The sequence below is a fragment of the Oryzias latipes genome, chromosome 23, assembly GCF_053564925.1.
Source record: "Oryzias latipes strain Hd-rR chromosome 23, Olatipes_Hd-rR_3.1".
Classification (NCBI taxonomy): Eukaryota; Metazoa; Chordata; class Actinopteri; order Beloniformes; family Adrianichthyidae; genus Oryzias; species Oryzias latipes.
The window spans coordinates 22,446,672-22,470,291 of NC_136259.1; the positions used below are offsets into that span (position 1 = coordinate 22,446,672).

Here is a 23,620-nt window from a genome sequence, read left to right on the forward strand (position 1 = left end):
GATACTTGATATACTGTAGATATACTAGATGATATTGTGGTCACAAAAGTAAAATTTCCACTATTATTTTTTTTAATAGGCGTCTTTAGAATCCGTTTCTAGAAGATGACTTTGGACAAATAAATGAGTGTTCTTCCACATTTTGGTTCCAACTGAAAATGGTATGCTTCAATCAATCAATCAATCAATCAATCAATCAATCAATCAATCAATCAATCAATCAATCAATCAATCAATCAATCAATCAATCAACCAACCAACCAACCAAAACTTTATTTATAAAGCACTTTTCATTTAAAAGCATAACACAAAGTGCTTTACATTAAAACAAAACAAAATAATATAAAAACAAGCATGAAAATTAAAATAAACGAGGGCAAAAAAATATAAAAATAGGGCCCCCCTCCCCGTACCTACACACAGCCCCCCACTCCCTTCACACATCCCACCCCCTAACTGATGGGGAAAGACAATGAGAAATGAGAAATAGGTTGAGGAAGAAAACAAGATGTTGGAAACACTAACATTTGGAACCTCCCTCTCTGTGAATAGCTTCATAGACAGCCAAATGCAGCATCACAGGCGGGGACCGCTCCACCACAGCTGAGCGGTGATGCAGGTTCCCATCTAGAGCTGCAGTGGCTGAACAGCAGCCGACCCAGAGGGAGAGGTCCAACTGAGGAAGCATCGGAAATAAAAATGAAAATAAAAATGAGAATGAAAAAGTAAATATAATGAAAAGCAATAAACAATAAAACATTGAAATAAGGTTAATTAAAATAGCGCGTTTGAATTGAGTTTAAGTTCATAAAACAAGATAAAATGGATAAATAAATAAATAACAAAACAAATGAATAACTAACTAAATTAATACATATAAATGAATAACTAAATGAATAAATAAAAGTAGTAAAAAATGAGCTAAAAGCCAGGTTAAAAAGATGGGTCTTTAGCCTTTTCTTAAAAGCATTAATTGTTACGGTTTCTGTTTCTTTGCCCTTGTGGTTTGTTTCCTTTTTGTTCTGGCATGTTTTGAGTTACTTCCTGTTTTATTTTGTATTGTTTCCTGGTTTGTTGTAGTTTTGAGTTTTACTTTGGTCCCCATCCTTCCTGAGTGTTTCCACCTGTGTCTCGTTTGTCTGCATGTATTTAAGTCTTGTCATTCCCTTCCTCCTGTGCTGGTCCATAGTTTGTAATTGTGCTGTTCCCTGGTTTTGAGCGTTCTCTCTTTCGAGTATTCTAGCCTGCTTAAGCAGTGGTTTTGGTTTTTGTAGTTTTTGTTATTAAACCCCCTATTCCCTGCATCCTCCTGCCTCCTCTCCTCTCTGCGCCTGGGTACTTCCCTTCTCTCCCGTAACATTAATGCTCTCTGCGGCTCTCAGGTCATCTGGGAGACTGTTCCACAAAGGGGGCCTTAGTGCCGAAAAGATGCTTCTCCGTAGGTTTTGGTTCTTACAGTCGGAATGGTTAACAGACCAGAGCCAGAGGATCTCAGGGTCCGTTAGGGTTCATACTTTACTAAAAGATCTGATCAATAAGAAGGCGCAAGACTGTTAAGACATTTAAAAACTGTTAAAAGTATCTTAAAATCAATCCTGAAGCATATGGGAGCCAATGCAGAGATTTTAAAATTGGGGTGATGTGAGCCCGCCTCCTGGTCTTGGTGAGAACTCGTGCAGCAGAATTTTGGAGAAGCTGAAGGTTCCTAATGTTGGTTTTTGAAGGCCAGCAAGTAGGGCATTACAGTAATCAATTTTACTCATGATGAAAGCATGCATTAGCATCTTACAGACCAATTAGGATCAAACACATTATTTACAACTAATGGCTAAAGAACGGTAAATGGTGTTTAGTTAAATAATGTTTTTCTACTTTCTTCCAAGGCCCAAAGCCCTTCACAGTCAGTCCCCCCCCCCACCCCCCATCCCCTCACATTCACACACCACTGACTGTATGGAGACCTGGACTGAGTGACCTCTCCTCCATCAAGCTCCACACAGGAAGTACATACTGGCTCCAAGAAGTCAAAATCCCACAGACTTTCAAGTGTTTGGGGTGTGGCCTTCCAACATGCTCACTCCCGATTGGCGAGAGTGGTTGCCATGGAAATGTTGACAAAGACAGGTTCAGACCAAACACTGTTTACTGACTTTGTCTGGCTCCAACATGGGACCGTCTGTATTGTGAAAAAATGGCGACTGAATTGACTTCATTTTGTTGGAGCTGGAAGTAAATCATTTTCTATGAGTGACGTCACACTCATAAACAATCTATGACACCCACTGCCTGACACCTGGGCCAACCTATAACCTCCAGGAGCAATGTGGGGTTTAGTGTCTTGCCCAAGGACACTTTGACACATGGGCAGGCAAGGCAGGATCCAAAAATGTGATCTTTGGATTAGATATTGACCACAGAATCACAGTTGTAATATTTCCTCAGAAGTTACTTCAGGAGAAGAACAGAGAAGGTAAGAAGGAGCTGCATTGTGTCTTTTTTTTTTAAGGACTAGAGAAACTCCATGGATGAGGAAGTCTGGATGGACAGAAGAATGTTGAAGTTGTTCAGGATGGATGAGAGCAGTGGTGAGATGTGCTGTACATGATGTTTGCAGATGACATTGTGATGTGTACTGAGAGCAGGTGGAGGAACATCTAGAGAGGTGGAGGTTTGAATGAAGTTCAGCAGCAGCAGCAGCAGCAGGACAGAGTATCTGTGTGTAAATGAGAGGAACTGAAGTGGAACAGTGAGGTAGCAAATGTGAAGAAAGTGGAAGACTTCGGCTCAACAGAGAGTGTGGGAAAGAGGTGAAGAGGTGTGTGCAAACAGGTTAGAACGGGTGGTGGAAGGTTTCAGGTGTGACGAGTGTCATGAAAAATGAAAGGAAAGGTGTAGAAAACTGTGGTAAGAGCAGCCATGTTGTTGGTTTACAGACTCTGAAAAAAAAGACAGGAGGCAGAGCTGGAAGTAGCAGAGATGAAGATGTTGAGGTTCTCTTTGGAGTGATGAAGATAGATGGGATCAGGAATAAATCCAGAGGAAAAGGATGATGGTAGATATGGTAGATATTTAGGAGATAAATTCAAGAAGGCAAATTGAGATGATTTGGATTTATGAGAGAAGGAACAAGTGATGATGTTGGTAAAAGGATGAAAGAGGCATAGAGGAAGAGGGAGGTTGGTGAAAGAGGACTGGATTTGATGGGGGTGGATGACTTGCTGTGGCGCTCCCTAACGGGAGTAGCTGACAAATGATTTGCTTCAACTTCAGACTTATTCTAAAGATCTTTATTTGCTTTTCTTGTATTTCTGTAAATGTTTTTGACTTTAGTTTTTTATCCAGTTGTCCTTTCTAAAATATTTTTACAGTTTGTCCTTTTTTTGCTGTTTTTTTTAATTCCCCATTCTCAGTTATTTGTATTTTGTTTTGTAATTCGTTCATAATTACAAAATAACTTTGAAAAACTGCATTTTTTTCTATTTTTGCACATTGACAGTGTTCTGGTGTCTAAATGAAGTGTTGGACTTTCCAGCTGTGATTGATTTTAAATGCGGTTTGATAGTTTGAACCCCCACAAGCCTGCTGAGAGTAAAACACAACCGCTCTGAATGTTAGCACCAACCGTCTTTTAAATTAGAGCAGGAGCGAAGCGTAAAAGGGTGAAGGGAGCTTTAGGAATCATTGAGGGGAATCAGCACCGTGGGAAATGTATTGATGTAAGGGGCTACAATGAGTGTTACAGGTAAAAACTGGGGGAAATTCTTTCCTCACTCTTCTTTAAAAATGTTGTTATGAAAACATCAAAAAGTATTAGATTTAGACTCGGTTTAGGCAGACAAAACCTTTGAACTTGATGGTTATACAAACATTTCAAAGATTGTGAGGTTAAAAAAAAAGAGCACCTGAAGACTAAAGTTTGGTATAAAAATAAAAATAAAGGTAAAGAAAAACTGTTCTTGTCGTGCCTGTAACCTTCAGCTTTAGTCACGGATGCACAAACATTTTTGAAATAACATTTTCAATGTTTAACTGCATAGATTTTCTGCAAGGTGACAGAGTGGTTAACTCCGGAGAGCATTCAGAAGATTATGAAAGCACTTTCTGTTTGGCCTTTCAGCATGTGGATAAAATCAGAAGGATGTGCTGCTGCTGCTGCTGCTGAAATGGATCTTTTGCTTGACAAGGCAAATGTCATTCAAAATATCAGAAAACAGGTCATTTTAAAATAGACTGCAGTCAGTCTCAGTCAGATTTGCGACCGTCTGCTGAAGAAACAGGTGAGTGAGTAGAAGGAGCTTTACTTTCAACCTTTTTCTTCATATTAAATGGATATAATGTATATTCATTGTTCTTTATTAGATTGAATTATCATTTTTTAGGACACATGATAGTGAAGGTTAATAAATCTCTTAGTTGGTTGATTTTCAGGACTGCAGTTTTTTGTTTTAGATTGAAGCAGTTTGGAGCAGAAACAATAAAAAATAAGGGAAAACATTGTACATGGACCATTTTGAGATTGGGGCTCTTAGGAGCTGTGAACCTCATGTGTGCAAATCCAGAATTAGACTGATAAGAAACAGAACATGAACCAGAATATGTGGAATCCCTGAAGACATTTCTTCCAAATTGAGTTCTTTGCAGTTTTAAATTGTATGTTTCATCTTAAAAGTCAATAATATTAACACAGGGGATTGTGGTGATTTGAAATACTCAGAAATGCAAAATTGAAATGATTTTTTTACTACATTTGTTCTCTTTATAAGAAAATTGCTACACGTACATTTCAAAAACTAAAATAAAAAGATGCGATTTTCCTCAGAGGGGTACTTTAAAGACACACTCTGATAAATACTGTGATTTTGTGTTTTTAACATGTTCTTGTGACATTTTTTTCTGACGATGGAGGACATATATTTAAGATGTGTAATGAAAATGTGTTGGGCGGACCACAAGCTCCCTGCTCCGCTCAATTATGATGCATCCGCTTGTAGACGACTAGATTTGTTATCATCATCGCAATTTGTGATGCACCAATAATGTGAAGTTGGGAGTGTGAGGAGATGTAAGGTAGCAGTGAACAAACAGCTCTCAGTAACAGGGAGGGGAAGGGGAGCGGGGTTGCAGTCCCACCTACAACTCAAAGGGTGAATTTCCAATGAACTCCTGCCGCTCTACAGAAACTATGTCCTAATACACGACACTGCTTTTTTCTTCTTTTTTTTTTGGCTTAAAACGACATAATCATTATTAAAAACCACTGGAATCAAAAAACGATTAATGGGAAATAAGCTTCCCTTGGAAACATTTAAAAAAAGAAAAGACCAGCAAACCTATGGATGTTTGCTCAGTTTTCATGGGAGAAAAAAGGAAAAAGAAGCAAAGCTGCTCGGTCTTCCTCTGCCAGGTTAATGATCTCAAGTTAACAGGATGTCTTTACCTGAATGTACTTTGTTGTTTTAAATTATGCTACAATTTTCTAAAAAGCTTCAGGATTTTCAGAGCTGACTGCAGCAGAGAACCAAACTTCAACAATCTCTGTTTCACATGTAGGCATTGCTCCAGAGAAATTTGAATTCTCACACTGTTTAATCTCCTCCAAAAATCCTCGAAACTTCAAGTAAACGTTAAAAATGGTCTCAAAGCAATTTGTTTGTTTAGCTGATCGGATGATTCAGATCTCTGTGGAAAATGTAACAAATGAACTACAGAATGCCTCTGCTGCTAAAGAGGCAACAGATTTCAAATCTAATCTGATCTAATGCCAACAGATTGATGCAAGGTTTTCTTAACAAAAGATAATTGTATTTGATTGTGTGGAAAGGACAAAATAATCAAAGCTGGAGCTGCAGAGGAGCGTTAAATGAAAGAAATTCATCTTGAAGGGCAAGCTGGCAGGAGGAGCCCAGACGTTCTCTTCTTTCATGAAACCCTGAAACCTCTTCTGACAGGCTCCCATTAGGTTCTGATTTCAAAATCATGCGGCGACAGTAATAAAGGTGCTTGGAGATCCCGGGAGATGCGAGAACAAGAAGCCTCCCTGTGCCTCCAACAAGTGGAAGCAGCAGCACCATCATCATCTCTGACAGTGGTGAGAACATGTGGTAATAACAGGTTAGGAGGCGATGCCTCAGCGCAACGGGCCGCTCCAGCTGCTCTGCTGATTTCCATGGCGAAGCAGAGGTGGAGCCGCCGCAATGAATCACCCGACAGAGAGCCCAGCAGAGGACGTGAGAGCGAATGTAGATGTGGCTCTCTGCAGACGGCTGCTCGTTCCTTTACATATATGGCTCATCCGGAGAGACGGTGATTCATGGCCGCAAACAAATCCCATGTCCAAATGAAACAGCTTGGGCCAAGATGTACAGGGAAACATTTGGCAGAATAAAAACAGGAATTTGAAATAGAGATGTCACATCTATTCTCCCAAATGCCATAAAACTGTGCAGTAAAACAACAAACCAACAAGTATTGTAACCTTGTTGGGAAAACAATATAATCAAAGAAAAGTAATAAAACTAAACGGAATCACCCTCTTTGTTGTTCACCTTTCAGCAAATCTCTTCAGGGGTCGCCACAGGTGGTTTGGCAGAGGGTTTTTACGGCAGACAAAACCCTGGATTTATCCAGGCTGGGGACAGGCACAGGGGGCTAGAGTTCGTCTATAGTGGGAAGGGTCTTGTCCAAGGACCAGCACTGGATAGAGCTCATCGCGCTCCATGGGGGTCAAACCCTGATTTCCCATGTGCAGTCCTGCACTTAACCAACTGAGATTGTTTTGGGTTTTCTTGTCTGAATATTATTTATTTTCTCTTCCTTTTAGACAGCTGATCGAATGTTGTTTTTCTTTGATTATTTATCATCTCTTTTTTATCAATGATTTTGTGAGACCTGATGTTATCAATAAAACAAGAGGTCTAAAACTGATTATTGGAGTTTGTTGAAGCCTGTGGAGGCCGTATGAGCCTCCATAGTTCCAGTTTTGTTTGCTGTCCAAATTATGCGCATTAGCAGAGATCCCATACCCAACGCTGGTGTCGAGTCAGAGCTGTTTCTCAATGAATAAATGGCTCCTACACAGCAGAGGTGAGTCATAGTTTTTCCTTCCCCATAGCTGCCTGATAGGTAACTGAGTGGCCTTGTATTTATAGTATACACAAGAACAGCCGCACTTGGTTGGCATGACTTAATGGGATTACGCACAGCAGTCCATTCACTGTGCATTTTTAACAGATCTATAATAAACAGAGATGCGTGTAATTCATGAAATTAACACCCTTTTACGATTCCTTAGACGGCGTCAAGCTCAAATGGTTCTATTTGCCTTGCAACTTTTAGATCTGATGAAACGGCACACAAAGGCCTAGATGACATTAAACAATTTACATTGATCTTTTACCTGTAACAACTTGTGCTTTGAACGCAGCTTTGGAGATCATTGAGTTGCAGGGTTTCATGTATAATTTTTAAATAAACAGAAATCCCTTAAACTCACAGCTTTGAAACAGCTTCATCAATTAATCATTAATGTAGATGCACATGTGAGGATTTGTCTCTTTTGTTCAGATTTCTTAATTTTGTTCCGTTTGTTTTTTAGCCTTTTTCTTTTGTTTTTAATGCAGATCAGGTTTCTTTCTTTACTATCGTCACTGAAAAAGCGCTGTTTGCTCCAAGGAAGTTTCCTCTCATTTAGTTTGTTGAATGTTATGGTTTCAAATCTGTTAAATAGGAAGTACCAAGACAATCCAAGTCTTAAGTTCAGTTTTAAAAGAAATGTTGTTTTGGTTGTTTTACTTACAATTGGAGTTTTGTGAATTTGAATATAAGCTGAGCTTTTACAGTTCTGGTTATGTTTCTGCTTTCTCATTTAATTAAACCACAGTATTTCTTATAACTGCAAGTAACTTCTGTTATGCCTTAGTCACAAGAATCTTGAACTGACTGTAAAGGTGGATATGGGCTGTATGTGGGTAAAAAGGTGGTCAAATCTGTACAAGGCATGCAGGTGGCCCACATCGAATATCAAGGTCATAGACAACTCGGTGAGCCTGTAATGCAAGAATGTTGTTGCACATTTTCTACAGGCATGCTGTGGACGACAGGTTGTAGTGAACACTTGCACAACTCACAAGGGTAAAGTAAGGGTAAAGTAGGTGAGAGGCAGGCACTGTGTACGTATTTTTTATTTTTTCAATCCCCGCCAATTGCTGAGCATTAAGCAAGGAGCCTATAAGTACAGTTGACATGATAAGTGCACTCCTTGTGGGCTCTTTGCCTGCAGCCTGACCATTGAATTAGAAAATTAGACAAAGTCGCTTGTGTCCACATCTTACAGGCTTTCTATGGGCACTTACTGCATGTATCACGTGCACAATTTGTGCAGGTGGCATTTGCATGCGGTCAGTACTGGGCTGGTACACGCACCTCACTAATGACTAAAGTGTGGAGTAAAGATAACGTACAACAGCATCACTTGTGCGTGTGGTAAGTGTGTACAGCTTACATTAGCCTTACAAATGCTTCATGATACACTTACCACACGAACAACAATCGTCCGTTCCATTTACATGACATTGCTTGAGGTTGCAGTATGAGCCTCAAGGGAACTGCAAGACAACCTTTAACATGCAGCTGCTCTTCTCCATAACCCTGTACAGGCCTGGACAACCCAAAAATCTATGTGACTAAGGCTTTAGTTAACTACTCTCAGTATTTGTTTGGTTTGAAAGCTCTGAAATTCAGTCATCGACTGAATATGAGAACTGGACTGAGTGAGCCCTCCCTTTTTGACGTTCCAAACAGGAACTACCTACTGGCTGCAAGAAGCTCAAATTCTATTTATTAACATTTCTTGAAAGATAAACAGCTATTATTCAGTCATTCTATTCTTGCTCTGCTAACATGTTCTTAATAATCCTCTTTTATTTTATGACATTTCTTCTATTGTGCAGGTTATTAAAGTTATAAACTGACCAAACAGAAGCCTCAATAAAGGTAGGTGGTGCCGACTGACCCCCACGTCCAACATGTGAAACATTTTAGTTAGAGATTTTGTGCAGCTCGCTTTCAAGTAGTAGAGGTGTTGACTTCCAACAAGCTCACTCTTGGTTGGAGAGTGGTTGCCATAGAAACATTGACTCAGACCGACTCGGACCAATCACTGCATACTAACGTTGCCTGGCTGCAACAAGGCAGCGTCCGTATTGTGGAAAAATGGCAACTGAATGGACTTAATGTCGTTGAGTGATGTAACGATCACTCGCTCCAGTTCTCGTTTACAGTCAATAGAGTTTTACCAAAAACAGTGAACTAAGGAAGAGAAATTCAGACAGGAAATATCAAATCAATGTTTTTTTTTTTAACAAAAACAAACAAAAAACACATTAAATCAAGATTTTTGATCCAAATCAAAACGCCTCAGTAAAACCCACCTGAGATGTGAGCCTTTACTTATGACTTCCTTCTTGAGTAGCAAAGCAAATAAGGTCACTTGAGCAGAGTGCATTGCGTTATGCTGCTGCAGACAGTAGAGCTGCCTTTAAGGGTTTACAATGAGGGCCTGATAAGATGCATGGCGACATCACATTTTTTACACGCCCACAGGGATTGAGGCTCGAAACCTTGCAGAATGCTCAGGAAGTGCAGAGATTAATGCCCTGTCGTATTGGCTAAATCTCCTTTATATCTCTGGCTGCTACCAACTCCCATCTCAATTTGGAAGGGGTTGCTGATAAGTCCGACTGACACCATCTCCGGGGCAAGCTATTTTATCCTGAGGCTGATGGCATCCTGAGACCAGGTGCACAAGTGTTCCTTCAGGATGGTTTCCCTTAGGGGCAACACCGAAGTCTAACTGCTGTAGATAAACCACCAAAATGATGTGGGGAAATTCAAATAAGCAGCAAAACTTATCATAATATATTAATTTTGTTTTTGAGCTTCCTGCTTTCATAAAGTTCTGGATTCCACTTCTGCTCAATAATTTTATAGGCTGATTTAGATTCTATCAGTTCAGTCAGACCCATTTTTCCCCAAAACAAAGGGATGATACAATGACTCTCTGATATTGATGGTCTGTTCATAAAAGTACAAGAGTGAAAGAGCAAACAAAAGAAATTTCACTTTAACAAAGCTAGAAAGACTTCCATTTCTAGAGGAATAAAAATAACTGTTGCCTACCCACTGCACTCAGTGGAAAGATCATTTTCTGATTAAGCACTTTGTAATCAGCACCAAACATGGAGATGGCAGTGAATTATGGAGAGCGTTTAGCATCCACAGGGGCAATGTTTATGACTGAGGGCCTGTTGTCCTCAGAGAATCTGAATCCAACCTTTAACATGATCAAATGTAAATGCAGAAATCCTCTAAAAACGTTTTTTTTCATGTCTTAGTTCCTCTTAATGGAAAATGCCTGCTTGATTCCTGTTGGATGATGTAACCATGGCGATATATGTTTGCGCCTTTATGTTCTGCAGAACAAGAAGCTCCTGAAAAAATGTACGTCTGTTTTAATCATTTTGAAAAAAAAATTCAATTACTTTTACTTTTTAAGAGATATGGCAATTCAAACATAAAACCCAAATGTTACTTTTCATTTTAAAAAGTTAAAACATACTCCTCCCGCCAAACACAAATATTTGGCACCTGACCATTTTCAGAAGCCCGCCTACTTATCGCAGATTGATGTCTGAGTCAACATTTCTAGGCCAACCAGTCTCGCCCATCAGGAGTGAGCTTGTTGAAAGGTCACACCCCTACCACTGAAAGTCGGCTACACATAATCTGTCAATAAAACGGCTCAAATGTTTGACATGATGCTTCTTCAGGCAACTGATTGGTCAGTTTATAACTTGAATAACTTGCACTACAGGAAAAATATCATGAAAAAATAGGACTATTAAGAACTAGGCCTGCACAGTAAATGGGAAATTTATCGTTATGACGATATCAAGCTGTGCAATATACCTACGCAAAAGTCGCCAAAGATTGCAATAACCTAACCTAACCAATAACCAGTAACCTTAAAGTGTGGGTGACATGGCCTATTTTAATAAGCCAAAATATAGTAAATAGTCTCTATTTCATGTTGCGATTGTTTTTAATATTTTTCGAAAAAGAATAAATAGCGAAAAACGCGATATAAACAACGAGGACGGCCGCCGGCTTCACGCATTCCGCCGACTTCGCGCCGCCATGTTTGTGACGTAACGAAAGGCAGACAACATGGCTAGCACCGATAGCGAAGCACAGAGTGATGCTACCGTCTCTATTAGCGATTTATCATCAGATGAACAGAAAGATGAAGAGGAAAGTTGCGGAGATTATCATGATGATGAGTCACTTTTGCAACCGTATCGATTCGAACCCTTTTGCGAAAGTGAGGAGGATATAGCAGAAGTAGCAGTAGGTCTAGTGATGCCGATGACGATAGCCAGCATGAAGATTCGGCTAGACTCCAGAACACGGCATGATTAGTTGCCAATTTTATGTAGCACCCGTGGAGCCCTCCTGTTAGTTTAGAGTAGGGGGGTGGGTGCTTGGGTTCGAACAATGTCCAGGTGGATACCAGAAAAGGTGCACCTGATAAATCAAAGCGTGTCTCCTAATAAGAAAATAAAGAGACTCCAGAGATCTTTCAATATTTAGCCAAATTTTGCAAAGGCTTTGTTTAATAAATTATAATAATTTGGTAAATAAAATATAAATTGATACCCCAACAAAAAATATAAACCACTCAAATTAAGTAAAAAATGTATAAAATTAAATTACTCTACTTATCCTAAAATATACTCAAAATGTCCCCTTTTGGCCTAATCTAAACAAAGGTAAACACTGGTTTTCAACCCAATTTACAAAATAAATGTCACAAAATAAAAGTTTCCCAGATATTACTACTCTTTAGTTAACAAAGTCACTGTATACTAGAGCCCTGCGCGGGACTATTTTCTTCATCCCGCTCCCGCCCGCACCCGCCAAATTTCTGACCAATCCCGCCCGCTCCCGCAACTTATGCGTTACACTCCCGCCCGCACCCGCAATATGTATGTCCACTCCCGCCCGCACCCGCAAAACTCATAGAATTTAGTCCCGCACAGTAATAGAGATGCATTGATTTTGTATCGTCTCCCGCCCCGCAGAAAAAAACACGTATTTTTATTGATATTATTAAAGAGATTCATGTCCCTCCTCCAGTCTCATCTTTTCATGCATTCCTCTTTTGTGTAATGTGCAACATAATCATTAAATATATTTTCACAAATCCTGTTCGGTAAAAAAAAGTGTGCGCGTGTCCGCGCGCAGACAGACGGCCTGAAGCGCGCTGAACCAGCTGGGATAGATGCAGGTCAAAGTCATTTGCAGGAAGAAAAACATTGTAATGGTTCAACAGAGCTGAAAATCTATGAATTAATTTTTTCCTGACGGAAAAATACTTTTTTTTTTTTTTAGCTTCAGCCTTTTCCCGTTTTTGCTGTTTTGCGCCTCAGTGGGGCATTGGCACGCAGATCTGAACACGATGAACCTCGTTTGAGGTTCTTTTCTGCTTCATCAACTGACATCATGTCCCTGTCAGGAAACCTCTGCTTCTTCCTTATCCCGCGCAGTGTTGCCAGATAGATTGACAGCTCTTTCATCCTTCTGTCGCGCTACAGCGTTCCGACTAACGTGTTAACCTGCTATGACCGTATTTTGCGCTCTCTGTGTAGAACACACTGGGAGCGCGGGGAAAATAACTCTAAGCTGCAGAGGATGTGAACAGGTGAACAGGTAGAGAGGAAAAGCAGGTAAAGAGGCGGGGGAGGGGCTTTGGCTTCAAACTCTGTCAGAGAGATGGAAACACGGCGTCAGATTGAGACGCAGCTTTCACTGCGGGAGTTGAAGCAGAGACTTTCTCTGGGATGATTCTATGAACTCAAACATGGAAACATGATTATCAAGCAGAACTCTTTAAAATAATAAACCTGATCTCTCCACATTCTTCGTGTCTACCATGCATTGATGCACACATCGCTCCATGCAGCGATCAGACCAGAACTTTAGCTGATAGCTCCGCCCATACGCGACCGCGGTATCAGGCTTTAAAGAACACAATTTCTAAGAGGCGGGGCGGGGCGCTGCACACCCCCAACAACAGGTTAGATGACAGTGGCCATTGGGCGTCTCTACCTGGTGCCTTCACGGAGCTTCAGTACATAAGACTCCAACAGCCGCACAGCCTAACGTAGTCCACTATTATATATTCATGAGATATTCATGGCAAAACTGATCCCGCAGAGTTTTTTTTTTGCCGCCCGCTCCCGCCCGCAGTACAATTCAAACCGCCCAATCCCGCGAGATTTGCGTTGGGTCCCGCGGGACCCGGCGGGACCCAATCCCAATGCAGCCCTCTACTGTATACCATTAACAACTGTGGAACATTAACAGTTTTACCTGTTTGAACCAGTTTGAAACCTTTTCTTGTGCGCGCGCGCGCGCTCACACACACACACACAGTTCAGTTTACTCACGGTACCGGCACCTCAAAAGCAAAAGAAAGAAAAAACGTTGCAGGCCTGTTGCTTCTCTTGCAAAACATTGAGTGCGTTGAAATACTACTCCAGTTGGATCCAAGGACAACAGAAAACACGACTACTTCGCCTCAATGTGATCCATCGTGATGCACACTAGCTTAGCAGCCTCCGCTCCCGACTCCAGCGCCGTCCTCTCCGACCCAGAAAACGGCTCGCTCGCTTCCAGCTCACCCGCCTTTCCTCGACTCAGAAGCTAAGATCCTCCTCCCAACTCTCCGTTCAAAATTCTTCGTTTGTCTCCCGGTTTTTGTCCCTTCGAAAACGCAGACTTCTCTCCTGCAGATCTGGAGGGAAAAATCCTTCGCCGTCCACCTTCTTGAACTTTCCCCTTTTCAGCAGCGTTTCTTGTTTTGGGAATTTATACAAGATACACTTTCACTAGATGTATTGCTACATCCAGCTGCCACACAACGACTTGGCATGTTGATGATTAACAGATTTAAACACGAGAGAAATGAAGACTACCTGTTTTGTTTACATGCTGTTCGAAGCGGAACTGCGAAAGTCAATGCCTTTCGTGACGTCACAGGTCATATCGAGGTCACTTCCAGCCTGCGCTCTTAGCGGCAAATTCAAATCTCTGATTCCTTCGAAAGATGTCTATTATTCATATGCTTCGTATTTTTTTCGACGCTAACTATTGGTATCAATAGAATCAGCGTTTAAAGGGCTTTTTTATTTGACAAAGTTGTTCAAAGCATGGCATCCACACTTTAAGTGTGCCAAAACAATCTTATGCAGCTTGAAGTATTTAACAAATCAGATTAATCCATTTATGCATTTGACCAATTTGACTAATCGGATGGACCCCTTCACGTTATTGACCAATCGGATGGAGCCCTTTTGTGTAATTGAGAGTAAAATTTAAGGTATGTTGACTCTTATTAAACTGTTGCAGTGAAATGGAAATTATGTTTTTGGTTGTTTTGCTATTTGTTAATGTGTCGCAAGTTATATCGTCATCACAATATTGATCACTAATATCGTAAGTTTTCCTCACAATTCCTCATAATTTGACACCCTTAGTTTCTCTATAAAAGTCTATGGGATTTTGGTTTCTTTGAGCCAGCGGGTACTTCCTGTTTTGGAACTCCAGGGGGGAGGGGTCACTCAGTCCAGTTCTCATATTCAGTCAATGCATAGAACAGATCAGCAAGAAACACAGACTCACAGGTAGACCTACATGCTCACAGCCTTCAATAACAGATGTGGCTAAAGCGTAAAATAATAAACCCAAAATATAGTTGTAACTTTATATTTGTTCTGAATACCAACACTACAACAATGCCAATGAGTGGGTTTTAGCAAATAAAAAAAAAGGAAGAATCCACAAACGTCCACAGCTCCAAACCCACACGGTCTACTTACATTAGGACTGCCCGATCCTGGTCATCAAGATCAGATTCTCTCTGCACTGCTTTCTGCTGATTAGCTCAGGTGTCTCCTCATTCTGACTAAACACACCTGTTCCAGGTAATCAGCAGTGAGAGTTGCAAGGATAGCTGGAAAACAGCCCCGTCATACAGGATACTGAGATTCCAGGTGGGATGTTTTTCCCTTTGTGTGCCATAATAATGCAGACATCACTCAAAACAAAGATGGTTGAGTTCTGTTGTCAAACCAAACAAGCCTTCAAGCCTTTAGCTCTTTTTATACAAGAAATCAATGCAACAAACTTTAAAAGATGTGACATTTCAGTTTAGAATCGTGTTACATGTTTAACGCACTCATGACATGAATGTAAACAGATTTAATCCCATTTCTGTTTCTTTCAGCCTTTTAAGAGTCATACTAAATACTTATCTGGAAACTTTTTCCATTAGCATTGACATAAAATTTACAGGAGCTTAGTGAATGAACAAAATGTTTCTAAAACATCCCACAATTGAATTTTTAGCTCAAGCATATTAAGAGCAAATAACTTTAATTTGTTTTTTTCCCCCTCAATTCTAACATTTTTATTATTTATCATTGAAGCTATCACGGAAAAAACTCAGATTTGACGTCTTATCTCTATTTTAGGTCATTGAAAATATTTTTTTTCAACTCTGAGTAACTTTAGATCAAAAATATGATTAATTTTAAGGCTGAGGGAATGAGCTTTATTGAATTGCGGCCAGAATAATAATGGTATCAGGCAAAACGGCAACAAAAAAAATGCTCCTAATCATTTCTAATTAGAGCAGAGAGGCGATCTGAACTGAAGCAGGCAGCGGTCGGAGCTGAAAGTCTGGCCCAGGAAGTGTCAATCAAGCAGTAACATTATCTGCAAATCTCTGCTGGGTACTAATGAGAAAACAATGCCTGTGCTGATGACCCTGCAGCTGCTGTTGCCGGCTCGTCTCGCAACTTTTCTCTGTTTCAGCTGCAAACAGAAACTGGCTGCATCTCATCAACAGGTTGCAGCAACATGGCTGCTCCTTTCAGCACAAACCTGGAGACCTGAGAGGACACAGTGTAATCGGGGATGGGTACAGAGACCGTAAAGAGAGCCTCTCCCCGGCTCCATGGCAACCAGAGGGCATACCACCGCGTCTGGCAGGCTTTAATAGCTCATCACAGCTGTGAGAGCAAAACAGCGGTTCGGCATCAGCCAAGCTTTGCAGAGCAACAGTTGGAAACTGCAGGCGGTTCAGATTTCCCTGCACTTTTTCAGACTAATGTCACTGCTGTTGCATTCTGGAAAGAGTTTTCCTGTCAAAAAGAAATTATAAATGAGTACCCAATGTGGTCTGTGGAGACATTTAGGAAGGTTTTCACAGCCTTTAACTTTTCAACAACACTTGTTTTTAATAGAAAAACCTTGTCTTTTTTGTTGTTATAAAAAAGGTTTGGGTTGATGAGCTTTTGTGAACATTTTGTGCTTTAGAAAATCTTCCCCCCAGAGGTGCATTTGGAAGCCTTTCTAAACTGTTTTTCACTGCCATCTAGTGGAGAAATCCTTTCCTCCTCAACACAGAGTTGAGGCCAGATGTCTGCAGGTCCAGGAGGGAAGCTATTGAGCTAAACCCCCATGTAAAACCCCTGCCTCTCTGTTCTACAGTGAAAGGGTTGATGGTTGTGCACGTCTTAGATTGTCTAATGGTGCAACAAAATGTTTCATTTGATTTATTAGTTCATTTCAAGCATTCAAAAAATCTAGCCACAGGGGTTGCAAGCCAGTTGCCTCTGTGCTGGTCCCAAGCCCGGATAAATAGAGAGGGTTGCGTCAGGAAGGGCATCCGGCGTAAAAATTGCCAAAATAACCATGCGAATCATCCACAACACTTTAGACATACCGGATCGGTCGAGGCCCGGGTTAACAACGACCGCCACCAATGCTGTTAACCTACAGGGTGTCGGTGGAAATTTGACTACTGTTGGTCGAAGAAAGAGGGGAGGCAGAAGGGCCCGTGGCCAGAGAGAGAAGGGAAAAGGCAGGAACATAGGTTTGAGAATAGGGACTCTTAACGTTGGCACAATGACAGGGAAAGGCAGAGAGCTGGCAGACATGATGGAGAGAAGGAAGGTAGATGTACTGTGTGTGCAGGAGACAAGGTGGAAGGGCAGCAAGGCACGTAGTATTGGAGGAGGATACAAACTGTTCTATCATGGTGTTGATAGGAAGAGAAACGGGGTAGGTGTGATTCTGAAGGGGGAGTTTGTAAACAGTGTTCTAGAGGTGAAAAGAGTCTCAGACAGGATGATGAGCCTAAAGTTAGAAATCGAAGGGGTGATGGTGAATGTAGTCAGTGGGTATGCGCCACAGGTTGGCTGTGAGTTAGAAGTGAAGGAGAGATTCTGGAGTGAGTTGGATGAGGTCATAGAGAGTATCCCCAGAGGAGAGAGAGTTGTTATTGGAGCAGACTTTAATGGGCATGTTGGTGAGGGCAATAGAGGTGATGAGGAGGTGATGGGCAGGTTTGGTGTGAAGGAAAGGAATCTGGAGGGACAGATGGTGGTGGACTTTGCGAAGAGGATGGAAATGGCTGTAGTCAACACTTACTTCCAGAAGAGAGAGGAACATAGAGTGACATACAGAAGTGGAGGTAGGAGTACCCAGGTGGACTACATCCTATGTAGACGAGGTCATTTGAGAGAGGTTATTGACTGCAAAGTGGTGGTAGGAGAGAGTGTAGCCAGACAGCACCGCATGGTGGTGTGTAAGATGACTCTGGAGGTCAGGAAGAAGAAGAGAGGGAAAACAGAAAAGAAGACCAAGTGGTGGAAGCTACAGAATGAAGAAACTTGTGAGGAATTTAGGCAGAAGTTGAGACAGGTCCTGGGTGGTCAGGATGAGCTTCCAGATGACTGGGAAACTACAGCAGAGATTATCAGGGAAACAGGTAGGAAGGTGCTAGGTGTGTCATCTGGAAAGAGGAAAGACGGTAAAGAGACTTGGTGGTGGAATGAGGAAGTACAGGAATGCGTCCAGAGGAAGAGGTTGGCTAAAAAGAAGTGGGATGTAGAAAGGACTGAGGAAGGTAGACAGGAGTACAAGGAAGCGCAGCGTAGAGTGAAGAGAGAGGTGGCAAAGGCCAAACAGAAGGCTTACGATGAGCTATATGACAGGTTAGACACAAAGGAAGGAGAGAAGGACTTGTACAGGCTAGCCAGACAGAGAGACAGAGATGGGAAGGACGTGCAACAGATAAGGGTGATTAAGGACAGAGATGGAAAGGTGCTAACAACCCAGGAGAGTGTACAGAAAAGATGGAAGGAGTATTTTGAGGAGCTGATGAACGAGGAAAATGACAGGGAAAGAAGGGAGGAAGATGTGGTTGTTGTGGAGCAGGAAGTAGCAGAGATTGGAAAGGATGAGGTTAGGAAGGCTCTGAAAAGGATGAAGAGCGGAAAGGCCGTTGGTCCTGATGACGTACCTGCGGAGGTATGGAAGTGCTTAGGAGAGACAGCAGTGGAATTTCTAACGAGGTTGTTCAATAGGATTTTAGAGAGTGAGAAGATGCCTGAGGAATGGAGGAGAAGCGTTCTGGTTCCGATCTTTAAGAACAAGGGTGACACGCAGAACTGCAGCAACTATAGAGGAATAAAGTTGATGAGCCACACAATGAAGCTGTGGGAAAGAGTAGTGGAAGCCAGGCTTAGGAAGAAGGTGGAGATTTGTGAGCAGCAGTATGGTTTCATGCCCCGTAAGAGCACCACTGATGCCATTTTTGCTTTGAGAATGTTGATGGAAAAGTACAGAGATGGTCAGAAGGAGCTGCATTGTGTGTTCGTAGATTTAGAGAAGGCATATGACAGGGTGCCGAGGGAGGAGCTGTGGTACTGTATGAGGTCGTCTGGAGTGGCAGAGAAGTATGTCAGAGTAGTTCAGGACATGTATGAGAGAAGTATGACGGTGGTGAGATGTGCTGTAGGTCAGACAGAGGAGTTCAAGGTGGAGGTGGGACTACACCAAGGATCAGCTTTGAGTCCTTTTTTGTTTGCTATGCTGATGGACAGGCTGACAGACGAGGTAAGACAGGAATCTCCCTGGACAATGATGTTTGCGGATGACATTGTAATTTGCAGTGAGAGTAGAGAGCAGGTGGAGGAACAGCTAGAGAGGTGGAGGTTTGCTCTGGAAAGAAGAGGCATGAAGGTCAGTCGTAGTAAGACAGAATACATGTGTCTGAACGAGAGGGATCAAGGTAGAAGCGTTAGGTTACAGGGGGCTGAGGTGAAGAAGGTGCAGGAGTTTAAGTAGTTGGGGTCAACAGTTCAGTGTGATGGGGAGTGTGGAAAAGAGGTGAAGAGGCGAGTGCAGGCAGGTTGGAGCGGGTGGAGGAAAGTGTCAGGAGTGTTGTGTGACAGAAGAGTGTCAGCAAGACTCAAAGGAAAGGTGTACAAGACAGTGGTGAGACCAGCTCTGCTCTATGGGTTAGAGACGGTAGCAGTGAGACAGAGACAAGAAGATGATTTGGAGGTAGCGGAGATGAAGATGTTGAGGTTCTCCTTAGGAGTGACCAGGTTAGACAGGATAAGGAACGAGTACATCAGAGGGACGGCTCATGTTGCCTGTGTTAGCGACAAAGTCAGAGAAGCCAGACTGAGATGGTTTGGACATGTTCAGAGGAGGGATGGATATATTGGTAGAAGGATGTTGGAGATGGAGCTGCCTGGCAGGAGGGCAAGAGGACGGCCAAAGAGGAGATACATGGATGTCTTAACAGAGGACATGAAGTTGGCTAATGTTAGGGTAGAAGATGTCCATGATAGAGTGAGGTGGAAAAGGATGATTCGCTGTGGCGACCCCTGATGGGAAAAGCCGAAAGAGAAAGATTTCAAGCATTCAAAATATGGAATAGTACAATAAAAACACAAAACACAGATACATTTTTTATTTGATTGTCTAATAAAAAAAATGCTTTTTTTATTTGATTGCTTAACAAATACAAAGAAACTCCTTTTTCAATATTTCCATTGAGTAGAACTCAAGTTTTAAATGTATTATTATTTTTATCCGCATAAGAGGAAATTTGTTTTTTCCTAATTTTTCAAAAATATTTCCTATGTTTCTTTCTATCCTCTTCTTGTTCATCACTGCCTCAGAAGGATCCATGCATTGAGGATTGGACGATAGTGTTGCAGTCACAATAGCCCTTGTGGGAGGAGGGCGGATTCTTTATCAAAAAAGGTGTTTTATTCTTAACCTTTTCCTTCTACCAAAAAAGCTAACTAGGAGCCCCACCTGAGGCTACAGGTGAGCAAAGATTGCGAGGGAGGAGTCATGAAAGAAGTCTGAATCCAGTCTGGTGAATAAAAATATGAAAATAAAGATAACAAATTACTGTAAATTGGACATAATTACAAACTTTAAATTAGACTAGATCTGACTCCAACACAAAGTTTACAATGAAAATAAGTTTAATTCAACTCTGGATAAATAATAGATGAGAACAGCAAGAACATATTTAAATTAATATTATTCTCATAGCTTCTGTAATAATAAAGCTCGAATAATTTTTTAGCAAAAAAGTAAAAAGTCACTAAATTCAGTTTGTATTGATGCGAGCTTCAGAGGTCTCATTCATGTCCTCTGGGTGGCGCTATTTTCTTGTTTCTGGGAGAAATACTCTTTTATTTCTCCATTAAATTTAGTTGTTGTCAAAAGCAGACTGACTGATGAGTCTCTCCTTCCAATGATTGACCTCTTCACTTCCTTTTTTATCCCTCACCGTCTTCAGCTCTTTACGGTCTGTGTAGAAGCTTTGAGAACTCCTTCTGTTTTCCATCTCCATTTTTAGAATAGAAAGGTAATGCTGTGTTTTGCAGGCTTGTGTGTTGACTGAATGTTTTCAGGCTGTTTCTTTCAGAGTTGATGCTGAACCCCACTTTAAATAGTTTCTTCCGATTCTGCACAGAACAAAGCAGGAACAGGAAACTCTTGGATGTTATGTTTTGAATATCTGTTGCTATGTGTTGATGCCCGAGTTTTAGATGATAAAGAAATGCAAGAAATGCTTAAAATTATGCTAAATGTTATAGAAATTTTTTGTTTTACTTCTTTTTCTATGTTTCAAATTTAATCTTAGCAATAATGTTTCTAAATATTGCACTGCTTAACTCCTCAGTGTCTAAAAGCCTAAATTAGCTGATTAGAAAATAAGTCGGCACCTGTTGGACTTTTTGCCCCCAATGCATACCCCCCCCGCCCCCCACTGGCAGCACACCCCCCCCCCCCATTCAAGGGGGGAAGGAGGAACAAAGTATTTGAGATCAAGGAGCAACAGCAGAAAAGAAAAGATCACCACAGGATGAAATTTAATGGAAAAGACAGGAATACCAAAAAGTGAAAATATAGTTCAAAAGTGAGAAAAAGGGTAGTGTATGATGGTATGAAGGAGCAAGATAAAGATAAGACAAGATAAACACAGCACAACAATACTAAAACAACTGATATGATTCATTAGGAACTTAGTATCTTGACTTTTTTGATCAAGATCGGTGCCTTAGTACACAAACAGTTTCTGGGATCTCTTTTATAAAAATAAAAGAATAAAAAAAGGCGTGGCTGTCTTCACTTCCTGGAACCAGGCTTGCTCTTGGCTCCACGAGAGCTCTTGAGAGTTTTGGAGAACCTCTGGTGGTCACTGACTCGGTTCCGAAGCACGTGGATTTCGTACTTTTGCTTCTTGAGCTTCTCAGCCAGATCAAACTTCTCAGAATGCAGCTGGTAGAGCCACTGCCAGAGTTCCTGAGCTTTCTCTAGCAGCTTGTCCTGGTTCAGGTGGTCGATGTTCAGCGGCTTCCTGCGCTCCATCAAGGCCTTCTTCTTCTCCTCACGAGCTGTCAGCTTCTTGCCTTTCTTCTGGTCGACCTTCTGCAGGTATCCACCGAATGATTTGTTGGAGAATATCATCTTTTTCTTGGCATCCTCTTCGGCGCGCTGCTTGGCTGCCTCTTCCTCCCTCCTTGACCTCTCCTCAGCCACTCGTGCTTGCCGCTCGCGCTCCTGCTCCGCGCGGACACGCTGCTGTTCAGCTCTGTCGGCGCGGCGGCTTTCGATACGGTTGCGCAGTGAAATAAGCTCTTCCTCTTCCTTCTGACGGCTGGAAAAATGTAGCTCAATAAGACTCTGCAGGTCATTGTAATCCTTCTCCAGTCGCTTGCGGTGGAGGTCATCAAAATCCACTTTCTCGCCATCGGGAAGCTTTGGAGGGACCATGTTAGGCACATAAACCGTTTTGTGTTTGGATTTAGACTCTTCCTCATTCTTTTCCTCAACCTCTTCCTCTTCATACTCAACACTTTCTTCAAAGTCTGCCATGGCGGTAGCTTCAAAGAGGACGTACCAGCTGGAGTCTACAAAAAAGAAGACTGGAGTCTGGGGAAAGCTGGATGGGGGGTTATAAGGATTGGTCTTCATCATGTGACCTGCCTGTGATGGCCTCCTGGGCGTGGGCTAGCGACAGGACACTCGCAGACAGATGGAAAGGTCTATTTTTTCCTTTAACAGGTCTTGTCAGCCACAGAGGCATTCTTTATCCCCTATAGACCCCCGAGATGCCCACTCTGACCCTTCACAGCCCCTCATTCCTTTGTAAGGACAACGTGAGGAACTATTTCAGCAATACAACAGATGGACACGCATACTTGAGCCGTCCAGTTCTGATAAATACGAACCAATAAAACTCAAGCTGCACAACCACCTGCCAATCAAAACGATTTATAAAACTCCTTCAAAACTGCTGACTTTTTTTCACCTCACGACATTTTTAGATCTAAAGCAGAGTGTATGGTTTAGGAATGTTGCTAATCTTGTCAGTCAAGCTAAATAACCAGAAATGTTGGTTCTTTAAGACCAGTAAAGCTTGAAGCAGTCCATCAAAGTAAAGTAAAAGTCTCCCAGAAACATTTTAGGTTTGAAAACGGATGAATGATAGTCTTTATCGTTACTGTGATATGCTAAGTCCCAACCTTGGTAGTGACACACACAAACACACACAAAAAACACAGTCCAACACCACTGTTGATGCGTTAGCAAATTTTTCAAGAACACCCAAACGTGTTTCCAACTCGTAAAAAAATCAGAATGACATTTTGACAGTGTAACACTCCAAATTACCTCAACATCAGTAAACACACCCAGAATTAATTAATATATAAGGCATTGTGAATTATAGTAGTTTTTTTAAAAAGAAATTCAGGTTTTTAAGTGCGCTTTATAGTGCACAAAATACGGTAGTTTTTGTTGCTTAAAAAATTAAAAAATTCCAGTACAAAACAAACAAACACATTTTCTCTATTGAAAGGCATTTCAATTCATAGTTTTAAAAGCCCAAAGAATAATATATTTCTGGATTATATGCATTTAGGTAAAATAATTGGACTGTATCGTATAGTTGGACTGTATTGTATCGCCACAAAGTTAGTAGAATCTTCTATGTATATTTCCGCGAATTGAGATGCGTATCGAAGCATGTGAGAAGGAAAGACAAAGAAATATCAGCCTCTTCTACAACAAGTTTGAATTTAGAAACTGAGAAGGACAAACAACTTTGAAAGATGAGGCTGCGACAGGTGCTCTCCAATGTCTGAGGGTCTAAATGAGCCTAATGCATGCGCCTGAT

The 23,620-nt window shown here is 41.5% G+C and overlaps 1 protein-coding gene and 1 pseudogene across 3 annotated transcripts in view; both read right to left on the minus strand.

The window, feature by feature from the left end:
• LOC101162257 (liprin-beta-1) overlaps positions 1 to 23,620 on the minus strand; it is a 147,337-nt gene that overhangs the window by 121,748 nt on the left and 1,969 nt on the right. The gene's annotated exons all lie outside the window — the stretch shown is intronic.
• Positions 21,290 to 22,554, minus strand: LOC101167164 (troponin T, fast skeletal muscle isoforms pseudogene; annotated as a pseudogene). Its single transcript, XR_911132.4, has one exon. The product of XR_911132.4 is annotated as a troponin T, fast skeletal muscle isoforms pseudogene (transcript).